Raw genomic sequence first — 14263 nt, 5'->3', positions numbered from 1 at the left:
GGATAATTAACTTCACGGACGAAGCCTATGCCTTTGAGGTTTTCAACTTCTGCCTTCATTGCCTCGTACCATTCAGAATCATAAGATCTTTTCTTCTGTCTCACTGGCTTAGTCTTGGGGTCAATACTTAAGCGATGATAGATTATATCAGGAAAGATGCCTGGCATATCCTCGTATGACCAAGCAAATACCTTAGTATGGTACCAATCTTCACCATGCGATCCAGATAATCTTTTGAGATAGAGAACTTCTCCAACTCTTCAGCGGGTTGTGCTTGCTGGATGAAAGAGTCATCTCGAGGATCGTCAGGTTGACTGTTGCCATCGTGAAGATCCAAGTTAGCTTCGTCTGGGCTATTCTTTATGACTTGGTCATGTATAGAAAGGGTTTCTTTGGGCACATACAGGTGCTGTTACTTGACCGAAGTGTTGTAACATGATCGTGCACTAAGTTGATCTCCTCTGATGTAACCATTGCCATAAGGGGGTTGGAAATTTCATCAACAACATATGTGTGGATACCATGGCCTTAAGATCATTGATGGCTGTACGTCCGAAGATGACATTGTATGCCGCTGGGCAATCAACCACCAGGAAGTTAGTGGTAATGGTAATTGTGTAAGGGCATGTACCAATGGTGAAAGGTAAGTGTATGCTTCCCAAAGGTTGCACGATATCACCGGAGAAGCTTATCAGAGGGGAAATCGAGCGATCGAGCAAGTGTTCAGCTACATTAAGTGCCCTGAAAGCTTCAGCAAACATGATATTGACCGAAGCCCCCGTGTCTACTAGGATTCGTCGTACTTCAAAGTTGGCTATGTGAGCTTCCACGATCAGTGGGTCGTTGTGAGGGTAGATGATACTTCTTTCTTCCTCAGGGTAAAAACATATTGGATCCCAGTTAGGCTTTTGATACTTACCTCCCCTGATGTCTTCCACATGAAACATTTGGTGGCCAGACCTTAAAGCTTGTTCACTATTTTTCATGGCCCTGTTTGAAGATTTAGATATGGGTGTGCCACCACTTATGGAATATATCACATTTACCTGGTGTTGGTTACGGTTACCCCTTGGAAGGTGAAGGAGAAATTGGTCAATTTTTCCTTCACGTGCTAAAGTTTCAATATGATCACGAAGGGTGATACACTATTCACCGTCATGGCCGTTATGCTCGTGGTAGCAGTAAAACGTGCCCATGTTTTTCATGGGCTTGTAATCCGGGTGCCTCGGCTTTGGCTTCGGTATCAAGTGTGTTATGCTGGGGTAAATGGCCACGCATGTGGCGTTCAAAGGTGTGTATGCCTCATACCTTGGGGTAGGGGTTATCCTGACACGTGCTTGACCCACTGTGTTGACTGCCTAGGGTTGGGGATTATCATGGCGATACCATTGGTTATCGCGGTAGTGTCCTTTACTCTTTTTACTAAAATGAGACTGGTGAGGATAGAAATCTTTCCTTTTGCCTTGAGATTGATATGTCTGTTGACTTGACGAAGTATTAAGTAAGGCAGGGGGAGGCACCGCTGCCGTTTGGAAGGTCGAGGTCTTCTCATTTGGTTTGATCTGGCTTCCACTCCCTACTTGCTGATAAGGGGTGGTTGTGGGGGGTTTCCCTTGATATGTCCTTGCCTCGGCAGAGGCATGGTTGTAAGTTTGTGCCATCACCTCAGAGTAAGTCTTCCAAGTGTTGGCATTGATCATGTACTTAAAGAAACAATCACGTAGCCCTGCCGTGAAGGCCTTGAAGGTGGTCTTGTCATCTGCCTCAGCGTAGTGAGAATACTCATGGTTGAAACGACCAGCATACTCTCGTAGTGACTTGTTCGGCTTCTGGCAAATAGTGTACAAGTCATCTGCAGAATGCAAGCGATCGGTCTGGAAGATGTGTTGAGAGACAAACAGTTTCCTCAATTCCTCAAATGAGTCTACTGTCTTAGGTGGAAGACGGCAATACCAGTTTAGAGCTCCGCCAGAGGGTGGAGGGGAAGAGAAGACATCGCTCTTCGTCGGTGTGCATCTGATATGCCATGGTGGACTCAAAGAGGTTAAGGTTTTCAATTGGGTCCTCCCTTCGAGTATATAGTTGTAAACCAAGCTTTTGTTTTGTCTTCGCTTGAAGAGGGTGTCAAGGATCCTCCTTGTGAGAGGGCCAGGCCTGGGTTGGTTCCAGTCAGGTATCTCAGCCTGACGTTCGGCCTTCAACTTGTTTACTTCCTCAAGGAGCTGTAGGACAAGGGGATCCTGAGTGGACTCATGTACCACTGGTATTTTCTTTCGTAAGTCTCAATTGCCTCTTGGAAGTAGGAAAGTTTGAGCAAAGGCGTGCAATTTTTCCTTGGACTCGCCGTACTGACTTCTAGGGCGAGTCTGTCGGAATACTTCAAAGTCCCCTGTACTTTCATGTTCCTCTGGGACCTGTTGTTCCTTCCCTAGATTGGCAGCTAACCTAGGTCGTGGGAAGGGATCGAGTCTTTTAGGAACCCTTGGGTCATTGATCTTCGAGCATATGTGGAGGGGATTCTTTCAACGTTACTTTAGGAAGTCTCGGCAGTCACGATAAACGGCTTTTGATCCTTCCAACCCTTCTGCAAGGAGGTGTCTTCCTCCACTTCTCTTGCTTCAGGTTGAAGCAGCTGGGTTGAGAGATGTCTCATGTTGATCAATGTTTTGATGATTAGCTCGCTCTTCATCAGGGATACCCATGTTGAAGGAATGTGACCCTCCGTGTTGGAAAACACCTAGATGATGGTTGATGTCCACAGGGGCAATGAGCTCGTGTGTTTGAGTACGCCTAATTTCATGGAGTGTTTCAAAGAGCTTCTCATACTGCTCCTGGAGGACCTCATTCTTCATTGCTATCTTGTTGTTCTGAGCTTCTAGCTCATCGACTTTAGCTTGAAGAGTAACCCTCTTTCCTTCATTCTTTCGTTGCTTTGCACTTGGTGCAATAGGGGTGTCATTTTGTGTGCTGTGGCTTCCTTCGCTCCCCATGTTGGAGAGGGATGCCTGGTCAAAAGAGAGTGTACGAATGGTGGAAACCAGCTTGACAAAGCTGAAGAGAATGGGAATAAGTGTCGTTCCCACATACGGCGCCAAATGTTGATGCACAAAATTAGTGAGGACTTTGGTACAACAGAAAGTGTTAACTTTGTGACCTTCGCTAGATTGCTCCGGTCATTAGTGTGGATAAGTATGTAAATGGATAGAGACAGGGAAGCAAACACAAGATGTACGTGGTTCACCCAGATTGGCTACGTCCACGGAGTAGAGGAGTTCTCATTAATTGTGAAAGGTTTACACAAGTACATAGGTTCAAGCTCTCCTTTAATGAGTACAAGTGAATGATTTAGTATAAATGACATTAGGAAATATTGTGAGAGAATGATCTTTATTTATAGAAGAGAGTTTCTAGTTTCATTCTGACATTGACACGTATCGTGTTGTGATTGACTTCTGATGTTGAGATGTGTCGCGCTATGATTGGCTTCTGATGTCGACACGTGTCGCACTTTAATTGGCCTCCTGGTTGGAGGGAAACTCTTCTAGGTCCTTGACAGTATAACGTTGACCGATGCTCAGTAGTTTCGGGATTGGTCAGGTATGGTACAAACAGTCTTAATGAAGAACGCTAAAAGCTTTTGAAGACGACCATGGCCCGTCGACCGAAAGAAGCTTCAGGACCATAGCTGGGCATGTTGGGTTCTTGTTCTCCACTTGTTCAAACATGCAGAGCGACGGCTTCTTCTTCGTTGCATCTCTGAAAAGAGAAAGAGAGATGTCGAAAACTTCTTTAGACACCCAAGAGGCTGCAGGAGGTTGTGGGAAAACGGTTTGGTACTGTGTTTTGATGAAATCTCCGTTGGATATCACAAGTTGCAGGGTGTCGATGATGGTGAAGACATGGCGCAGCTGCTGTCTCTATTTGGGCTTCCGTCTGACATTGGCGGTTTATTGCAATGTTGCCTTCTTTAGCTATTTCACACCGCTACCATCTTCTTACTCAAGCCTTCATCAAATTTATTGATGGTCTGGACTGGCGTGCCCAACTATATCCTTTGGTTTCATCACCTTCGGATCATGAACTGCACTTCCCTTGGGCTTCTTCCAGATGACTAATGGAGACAACGGTTGAAGAGCGGTGGTGTTGCCGTAGTGCAGTGATCACCTAGACCTGGTTGGAACTTCACGAGATGGTTTAGACCACCTCGAAGAAATTCATAGGATTGACAGCAGCGGCGGGAAACGGACCACTTATATTGATTGGAACTTCACGGGGTGGTTTAGATCACCCCGAAGAAATTCATGGGACTGGGGATGGGAGACGTTGAAGAAACAAATTGCTTTTTTTTTCCTGCAAAGCCGAGATAAACCATACAAAGAAAGATTTAGAAGGATAGATTTATACCTTTAAATGCTTTGTAGCTTTTCTTGCTCTTTGTTCTTGTGGGTAACACTTGATATCTTCTTTTTTATTTTTTTTCTTCTTCTATTTCTCTTTTGCCTTTGCTCTCTTGCTTTGCCTCTCCTTCTCTATCGTCTTCACTGCACTCTTCTGTCTCTCAATTTCTGCAGAGTACCCTCCTTTTTTTTTGTCCTTCTCTCTTGCTGTAGCTGATGCCTATTTATAGGCATCCTAATAAGGCTCTAGAATTTGTTACATGGGGGGAGATGGAAGCCATGACCTCCTGCCACTTTCTGTTAACCCCCCTTTTTGACTCCACGTTTCTTTTTGTTGCAGAAAATGGGGGAGCACCTGTTTTTTGCACGTTACTTCCCCCCTTTTGTAGGAAAAAATATAAATTATTTATTTTATTTTATTATTCCTGGATGTATTTGTATGTAAAGCCTATCCTCATTTTTTGGGCTAGATTACATTTTTGTTTTACCATATAGTTTGACCCAATTTGTATGGACTCTATTTTTTCATATGTTTTTTTTTTTGTTCAACACACACAAACCAAGAATCGACCCAAACCAACCCATCACTGTTGGGTTGATCGGTTTTAGACCCAGCTTGGTTGGTTTTGGTTTGTAATTTTGGCCTAACCAACTAGGTCGATTTGGTTTCAATTTTGGCCCAAAACCGACCCAAACCTACTCGTGCCCACCCCTATTATGTAGTAGTGTATGTTACAACAGATTTTAGTGATCAAGATGAGCGGATATGGTTCTACAACCCCAAAAGCTAAGGTATCATTTGGTATGCAGACGGGATGAGACAGGACATGACGGGATGGAACGAAGAGGGAGCAAAGATGTCTTCGGATGGAAACAAGGAGGAAGAAGAAGGAGACGAAGAGGTTATAATTTTGTGTTCCACGGATGTGGAACAAGTCATTCCAAGGGGTAAGGCGGAACGAAAATTCACTCAAAATTTGTCCTGTGAACGCACCAAACGTGGGACGGAACGCTTCGTCTCACTCCGTTCCGTCCCGTCCCAAGTACCAAATGGTACCTAAAGGAACCAAAGAAGCGTGATGCCCAACGGCTCTGAAAAAATCCAAGCCTTATAAAAATGGAGTTGGTTTGATGCCCCATAGCATGATTCTAATACTAAGAAAAAGGTGTTAAAGAGTTGAAATTAATTTGGGTTTAGGAGTTTAATTTGTTTTGTTTTCTCTATTTGGTTTTTTATTTTTTTTTATTTTTGTTTTTTTGAGTAGGGGAAGGGGAGTTCGGTTAAGCCATGCAATGAGCAACCTAATTTGGTATCGAATTCGCCATCCACGAGATTCGAACCTAAGATCTCTCACTTCCAAGTGAAGAGAAATGTCATCAGACCGTAGTACTAAGTGACTCTATTTGATTATTGTATTATTGTGTTATTTTGATGATGTAACTTTATTGTGATGAACGAATAAAATTCTATTAGTTTAATTATGTGTTATATGTGTGTTTATATATAAATGCACAGATAGATATGTGTACATGTATTTATATACAGGCCCTCTAAGAGAAGAGATTCTCATTTAAAAAAAAAAGGGACATCTTTTTGACCATTAGATCTGGCTTTAATGAAATTCTGTGGTTGAGATTAAATCATAGGCCATAGAATCTCAACTACAAAAATTTCATTAAAATCAAATCTAACGATTAAGAGGGGTCTCTATATTTTTTGTTTTAAAAATAGAATCCTTTCCCTTAAAGGCTTTCTATTTATACATACTAAAATCCAAGTGTTCTTCCATTTTCACCCCTGCTTCTTTTTTGTTATTTCAACTTTGCCCTATTGCATTGCTGTCAAATAAGTAACATTTTTGTGGGAAGGTGCTCTTCCATTTTCTTCCGTCGCTTTTCCCCTTCTCTTCCTCTCTATTTCTGTGCTTTTCTCCCTGCATCAATCCTTCGTGTTTCCCTGCTTCTCTTCGCCTCCTCCTCCGCCCAAGAGCCACTGGTCAATCTGGTTTCTCTGGCTTCTTCCGATGGCGGCCAAGATTTCGTCATTGAGGAGATGAATGATGGAGGTCAATTGGATCTTGAATACGATTTCTACAACGAGACTTGCCCAGAAACTGAGACCATTGTGAGGTCGACGATGACGCAGATTACACCCACCAGAAGAATGTCTCTGCTCAGGTACTGCGCCTCTTCTTCCATGACTGCTTCATTCAGGTATATCCCAAACCCCAAGATTCTTTTTTTCTTCATCTTTGTGGCTATTTCTCATATGGGTTTTGTTCTGATTGCTCTGCTTTTAATCTTGATGCTACTTTTGTTCATCTTTGCGGGTTTTTCTCAAATGGGGTTTCTTCCAAATTCTAATCTTGCTCTGGATTCTCTGACTTTCTTCATTTTTGTGTGGGTTTTTGTTTTGATTGTTCTGTATTTTCTGGTTTTAGTTTTGATTTCTTCTTCCCTGTATTTTTTTCACAAATGTGTTTTTTTTTTCACAAACACCCCCCCTGCAGGTCCCATTCTTGGATATCCGAATATGCGCTCGAACTAACTCTCCGAGGCCGCTGATCTTGGATTCGCCACTACTATATTTCCTTACCTCGGATTCATTTCCGACGTTCTAATTCTACGGAATAAGCAGAATGTCGCTGATCGATAAAAGAATCCTCTTTCATCATATTCTCTCAGTAAAATATGTACATCTGTCATTTTCCTAGCAATTGCTATATTATTGTGTTAGTTTCTTCCCTGCTATAAGTATTTACATATGTGTGTGTGTGTGTATATATAATTATTATGTACATATGTATATCCCAATGTAGAGAAGTCTACATGCAACATAAAACTAAGCATTAAGTTGGGAACCAGTTCAGCAGACATACGGTTTTGTACTTTCATTTGGTCAATCTTCTCTTCTGTACTGTATCGTTGTTTTGAAAATTCATTAGGAGAACTACTTCGAGGTTTAATTCATTTTATGTTATCAGTTTTCTTAAGTGGAAGCAATAAGTATGTTTTATACGGCATATTTTAAATAATTACATAAAAAATTACTTTCTAAAGATTGATGTGAAAATTTATAAGCTGAATTAAATTTAAGAAACGCATGAATGAATTTAGCAAAGAATTGAAGTGTTATTTCATTTTTTAACGCTTTTAATTCATTCATGTTTATGTTTGAATCAGTAAAGCAACGTTGCTAATGGTGTACCTGTGACGATGCAACGTTGATATGCTTCTGTGTCAATTTGGCTTCAGTTATTTGGTAAGGGAACTTACTTTAATCTCCGAGTTTAATTCATTTTGTGTTTTCAGTTTTCTTAAGTGGAAGCAATAAGTATGTTTTATACAGCATATTTTAAATAATTATATAAAAAATTACTTTCTAAAGATTGATGTGAAAATTTATAACAACAACAACAACAACAACAAAGCCTTTTCCCACTAAGTGGGGTCGGCTATATGAATCCTAGAACGCCATTGCGCTCATTTGTGTCATGTCCTCCGTTAGATCCAAGTACTCAAGTCTTTTCTTAGGGTCTCTTCCAAAGTTTTCCTAGGTCTTCCTCTACTCCTTCGGCCCCGAACCTCTGTCCCGTAGTCACATTTTCGAACCGGAGCGTCAGTAGGCCTTCTTTGCACATGTCCAAACCACCGGAACCGATTTTCTCTCATATTTCCTTCAATTTTGGCTACTCCTACTTTACCTCGGATATCCTAATTCCCAATCTTATCCTTTCTCGTGTGCCCATACATCCCACGAAGCATCCTCATCTCCGCTACACCCATTTTGTGTACGTTGATGCTTCACCGCCCAACATTCTGTGCCATACAACATCGCTGGCCTTATTGCCGTCCTATAAAATTTTCCCTTGAGCTTCAGTGGCCTACGACGGTCACACAACACGCCGGATGCACTCTTACACTTCATCCATCCAGCTTGTATTCTATGGTTGAGATCTCCATCTAATTCTCCGTTCTCTTGCAAGATAGATCCTAGGTAGTGAAAACGGTCACTTTTTGTGATCTTCGCTAGATTGCTCGGTCATTAGTGTGGATAAGTATATAAAAAACAAAAAATGAGAACTATTTTAAAAATTTTAAAATGTGTTCTAGGGTTTAGTAAGAAAAGTTGTTTCATGAGTTGTGTTTTGAGATTTACGTTTATGATGTGAATAGAAATATGAATGAAATGCACATAAATTATTTTTAATATTTTAAGAGATGATGCTTATTGTTTGGAGAAAATAACAGCATCATTCCTACATGTTAAGTTTATTTATTTTTTCAATTATTCTGGAGAAAATCTGAGGCCAAGTTCTTCGCTCTTCTCAGTTTCTGCTGTTGATCGGCTGTCATCATACTATGCAATGAACTCTTCTCCTTCAAATATATCATCTTCTGATTGTGTAATCTTCATGGTCTGTTTGGTCTATTCCATTTCCAATTGGATTCTCGCTGTTGGTTCTATGGTTGAAGTTGGAAAAACTCATATGTTGCTTTTACAGTTTGATTAACAGTTGTTAATTAGAATTGGCAAATTCTTTTAGTAAACAATTTTTTTACTCATATTTCTAACGTTGGAGGTTCATTCTGATTTGAGATGGAAATTAATGTTATCAAGAGTTTAAAATGTGATGTAAGACAGAAACTATTATGATTTTGTAGAGAAAATAAGCTTTTAAATGAAAGAGCTGTAAAAACAAAGTCAAGGTTAGGTTAGAGGGTTTAAGAGAGTAAAATTGGGATTATGAAGGGTTAGACAGGTATTGGTGGGATTGGTTGAAGGATTTGATGGAAACTAACTCTTAATTATAATGCCGTTAAAAAAAGTCAAGGATAAGTTGAAGGGTTTGAAAGAAACTAAAGTGGAATTAATTGGAACCGAACTATTCACTAGAAATCGATATATTTTCAGGTGTATTCGGAATACAAAGTAGTATAATAAGTGGTATATGTGGTTTATATTTTCTATACTTTTTCTTATATTATGCCTTGGTCTAATTACTTTCTCGAATTCGATCTGTTTTTGTAGAAACTTGGTTGCAAGGCAAGTTGAAAACGCACAAAAGTTTGATCGCGTCCTATAGAATTGCCAGAGAAGGTCATCTCCATTTCATGCAAATCAGACTTTTTTCTGCACACAAAAACACTAGGTAAACACGCTTTATCCTTATTTTGTTCATGATATAATTCTACTGTTTATAAATTTATTTCAATTTTTTTCCCCTTGCCTAGGATGCTTTCTTAATGACCAACATAGCAGAGGACAACTTTTAGTGTTGCAGGAAACAACATTTCTCATTAATGTTTTTAGATAGGAAGCAATTTGTGTTTTTTCGTATCCAAAGAACTTTGTAATATTTTTAATAGACGAAATAGGTTTCTCTTTTGAAATTTAAATTTGTTTCATTCATGATGAGGTTGTGTATAATTTGCATTGGCAATGTAACTCAGTTTTTGACTCAAACATTGTTTATGAAGATTGAAATTGCATAATCTTTCATATAGTTTTGAATCCCGCAACAACGCTCAGGTACAAATTCTAGTCCTATATACTAAAACTCAGTTTCAGGGGTACTGTTGATGACCAGTGGGTGGACTGTTTTGCCCCTCTGTTTTTCCTCCGTTTTCCTTTGCTGTTTCCTCATTTGTACAGTCAAATGGCTGTTTTGCCCATTTGATCCACGCGTCGATCATCGACCGACCCTATATTTTGAACATATCTTCTCGATTTTTCATTTTGTTTCCACTTCTCTCACAAATCTCTCTTCTGTTGCTCTCAAACTCACCCTGTCTCGCTCTTAGTTCTCTCAAGCTTGGTTGTGCTCCTCGACTCGCTTCCCAGAAGACCAAGTTCTCAAGGTTTGGAGTTTCCTCCTCCACCTTTTCCTTCATGCTCGACTTGGATTCGAACGAAAGAGCTCCTTCAGAAATCGATTTCCTCCCTCTCACTGATTATTTCTGTCTTTCATGCATACTAGTTTATTATTTTTATTAATTTTGGTTGTGATTAGTGATTTTTGTTCTTCATTTTACTAAGATTTTGAGGTTTTCTTTCTGTTGTTTTTAGGTTTTTCTGCTCTACTACTGTTGATTAAATTGCTTGCAATTATTTTGTAATTATGAAAATTAAACTGGGGGAAATTGGCCTTCTGTTCTGCAAAATCTTTAGAAATTGCATTTGCTTAAATTTTGGGAATTTCTTTTGGTCTATCTAGCAAATTTTTGTGGTTGAAGTTTGTGTTGGGAAGGGTAACACTTTCTAATTTTTATTTGTACTTGTGTGTGTTTGTCTTGAATTTTTGGGTTATTTTTGTGGATATTATTCAATGTATTAAAAGCGTGAGGCGTGGGCGAGGCGTCCGAGGGGAAGCCTGGCCTAGGCGTAAGGCGTGAGGCGTGAGGCGTGAGGCGAAGCCTCACGGGACCTAAATTTTTTAATATATACACTGAGCATACACATATATTATATTAAAAAGAGAGATTATTAATCAATAATCACCTGAGCACACACATATATTATAAATATATATATACACACATATATATACATATATTATATTATGTATGTATAAAATAGAGGATGAAAAGCATAATGAGCACACATATAACAATGCACGTAGACAGCACACACATCAATTATATAAAATCCTGCCCAAAATTTGGGTTTGGGAGTAAAAAAAAAAAAAAAAAAAAAAAAAAAAAAAAAAAAAACCCACTGGGCGCCGCCTAGGCGGCTGAGGCGGCGCCTAGGCGGCTGAGGCGGTGCCTAGGCGGCTCCGGCGAAGCCTTTCGCCCACTCCAGCAAAACTGAGGCGTTTGTCATGGCGCCCAGCCTCAAGGGCGCCCTAGGCGCGCCCCGAGGCGAGTTCTTTAAAACACTGATATTATTATTATATTGAATGAGCAATTGTGGTTTTTCAATTTTTTGGTTTTGTAGGATTTAGCTAATAGGCAATCAGCTGTGAGGTAGGAGAGAAAAGTGAGGTATACGAATGAGCTGGAGAGAATGCTGCTGAAGCTTCAGACTGAGGCAACCACCCTCTCAGCACAGGTCACTCTTTTACAGGTATATACCCATTATTTATTGTTTTTGCTTCTTTGTTAATTGGAATCAAATTGTGGTTCCTCTTGGGTCTTCGTTGGAGCAGTGCAAATTGGTTTTCGGACCCCATATCACAGTTTTCAGCAACTCGGCTGGTAATTTTGGGGATAAACCCATTTGAAAAATTTAGTTGTTTTTGTTTTTGGTTATGTTTATTTGCCAAAGTAATGACTTTGGTTTCATGGTTGTGGATTCGTGAGTGTGACCATGGAGGTTCAAAAGCTAGGGAGCCTAAAGGGCAATTGGAATTAGTCATAAGAAATAGTAAGTTGTTGTTGTTGTTTTTCTTTTTATTTTTTTTATTTTTCTTTTTTATTACACCGAATTCCTTTTGAAAAGAGTAGGTTGGTTATATACAAGTTTTCCATACGAATTACAGAGCTTAGGTAGTATTGATGTGGGTATTTTTGCATTATGTTACAGGAGTGAAGAAACCCTAGAACAGCTGAAGAGATCCATAAGCATTTTGGTTGTAGGTGGGTTTGACATTCAATGTGGGTGAGTTTGGTTAATTTCTCTAGATTATTAAATGATTTAATATGTGTACCAGGCTACAGAGCACAGGAGAGTTCAAAATGAGCTTTCAAGTGTTATTCAGAAGGTAAAGTAGAATATGCATTCTTTTCCTTCTTTTGCTTCCATGGCAGGTACGGAGTTTCTTTACAAATGCTTTAATCTGAAAATTATTTTTTTCAGAGCTCTGCAGATAACTTCACTGAATGATATGTGCAAACGATCACAAGAATACATTGCAAGCTTGCAACAGTACAGTAGTAAGCATCACGACGACTTTTTAACAGTTGACGAAAAATTTAAGTTCGTGGAGGAGGAAAAAGTTAATACGGTGGAGAATCTGAGCATGTTAAGGAGTCAACTTTCAGTCTCTAGAGCGAGCTTCTTATTTGGAATTGTTGCTAATTACATAAGGAATTTCTCTTATTATGTATCTATAAATCTTACTTTTGTGTTTTCCTGAGCAGGGCAAGGTTGCAACAGTGCAATAGCAAACTGCACAATGACTTCTTAAAGGTTGAGGAAGAATTTAAGTGCATGGAGAAGGAAAAAGTGAATATGGTGGTGAACCTGAGCATGTTACTTTCAGTCTCCAGAGTGAGCTTCTCATTTGAAATTGTTTCTAATGCATAAGGAATTTCTTTTATTATGTATCAATAAATCTGACTTCCATGTTCTCTTGAGTAGACATGTATTGAAAATTCTATACAGGGTGACACACTTCAACCCATTTCACATGTGATGTCAAAGCATAAGTAAAATACCGTAAAATAGGGTGAGAATCATACCATCAAAGGTAATCACCTATACCAAGATTTGCTAAGAATTATCATCGACACGAAAGCTCAGCACTAAAATCTGGAGGGGTGAAAAACAAAGGTGAGCGGGCCTAAAGGCAAAACTTTGTATAATCTTTTCAAAACCTAATAAACTCTCGCTGTAAAACAAGTATATTTTTCAAAATATATATAGTACGTATAGTCTAAGAATACTTACCGTAGTCTACAATATCTCAAGAATTCAATACGTCACAAAATGCGTAAATAACATATGACTGAGATCGTGTAATCTCGCATAAACATGTCATATCGAGTGCTCATTGATACATGTTGACACATAAGTTCATGCAGAGATATTTTGACATGACTGAGATTGGGTGTAATGATGATTTACGCTCAAGTGCTATAACCACGTGAAGATTGGCGTTATACGAATCACATGCGAGTCCTAATTACCTATAGCAAGCTAGGATAGGACTAGTACCTACAATGGATTCAAAGTGAACGTACGGTGCGATGTGAACATACACAGTGAAAGATTGGTCCTGATTCGCGCGAGTACAATACTAGTGCAGCACGCGATGAGCAGATAATACAATTATGATCATATAATGGTAAATTGATAATTCTAATCAATCCTAACACTATTCATGGCCGCAAATATAATTAAAGCATCCCATAATAGTATGCATACCTGTGCATCCCGTTGGATTTGGAATAATTTCGTAAATTCTGTCATTTTGCTAATTCTTATAAACATTAGTCTAATCTAGGCATACGTATGAAATTTTTTTTCAAATGTATAAATGGAAACTAAATAAATATATAATACTTATAAGTAAAGACCCATTCATAGATACTTGTGAGGTAGCAGCCGTTCGAACTAGGATAGTCAGAGTCTCCAATAGTAATCGCATCTAAGCATAATATTGAGACCCATTAGTAAAACTCCACTAAGAACATTAAATTTGGAAAAACGAAGAGTGGATTTGGAATTAGGGTGTCGAAATACGCTAAGGAGGGTTCCCGACATATTTTACAAAAACTCAATGGTCAACCTTAAAAGGTCAGCCGAGCCGTCCTGGCATTTAGCTACGTTAAAACTTTGGAATTACACTAAATGGATGTAAAAAACGGACTCGGGGTGTCGAAATTGGCCTAGGAGGGTTTCTAACAAAATTTTGAAGGAGGGTTTCTAAGAAAATTTTGAAAAAGTCAACCAAAGTCAACAGTTAACTTTAACGGAATATTTCATCCTCAGATGAAATATTGTTAACAGAATATTCCTAGAATATTCCCTTCAAATTTCTAAATGGGTCTGGGTCGGTTGGTTCGGATTCGAGATTGGATCCAACTCATATCTTGGCTTGAATCTGATTTGGATCCATGCTTGAATTCGGGTTAGGGCTTGGGCCTTTTTTTTTTTTTTTTCTCTTATTCTTCTTCTCATGCCGGTTGCCGCTACATCC

The 14263-nt window shown here is 39.3% G+C and overlaps 1 long non-coding RNA gene across 3 annotated transcripts; it reads left to right on the top strand.

Annotated features, from left to right (window-relative positions):
* Positions 1–6268: 6268 nt before the first annotated feature.
* On the top strand, positions 6269–12745 carry LOC103440393 (uncharacterized). 3 transcript variants are annotated; one of them, XR_011572013.1, is made up of 11 exons: positions 6276–6611; positions 6908–7090; positions 7581–7659; positions 8730–8815; positions 9430–9550; positions 11338–11466; positions 11703–11766; positions 11926–11978; positions 12053–12103; positions 12199–12275; positions 12483–12745. It is a non-coding gene; the product is annotated as an uncharacterized lncRNA (long non-coding RNA). The 3 variants fall into 3 exon arrangements; XR_003776648.2 differs by lacking the exon at positions 8730–8815 and having other exon boundaries at positions 6269–6611; positions 12209–12275; XR_011572012.1 differs by lacking the exon at positions 8730–8815 and having other exon boundaries at positions 6269–6611.
* The last annotated feature ends 1518 nt before the right edge of the window (positions 12746–14263 follow it).

The sequence above is a fragment of the Malus domestica genome, chromosome 10 (genome assembly GCF_042453785.1).
Source record: "Malus domestica chromosome 10, GDT2T_hap1".
NCBI classification, from domain to species: Eukaryota; Viridiplantae; Streptophyta; class Magnoliopsida; order Rosales; family Rosaceae; genus Malus; species Malus domestica.
Note: the sequence above shows the minus strand (reverse complement) of the source record. Positions and strands in the feature narration are given on the sequence as shown.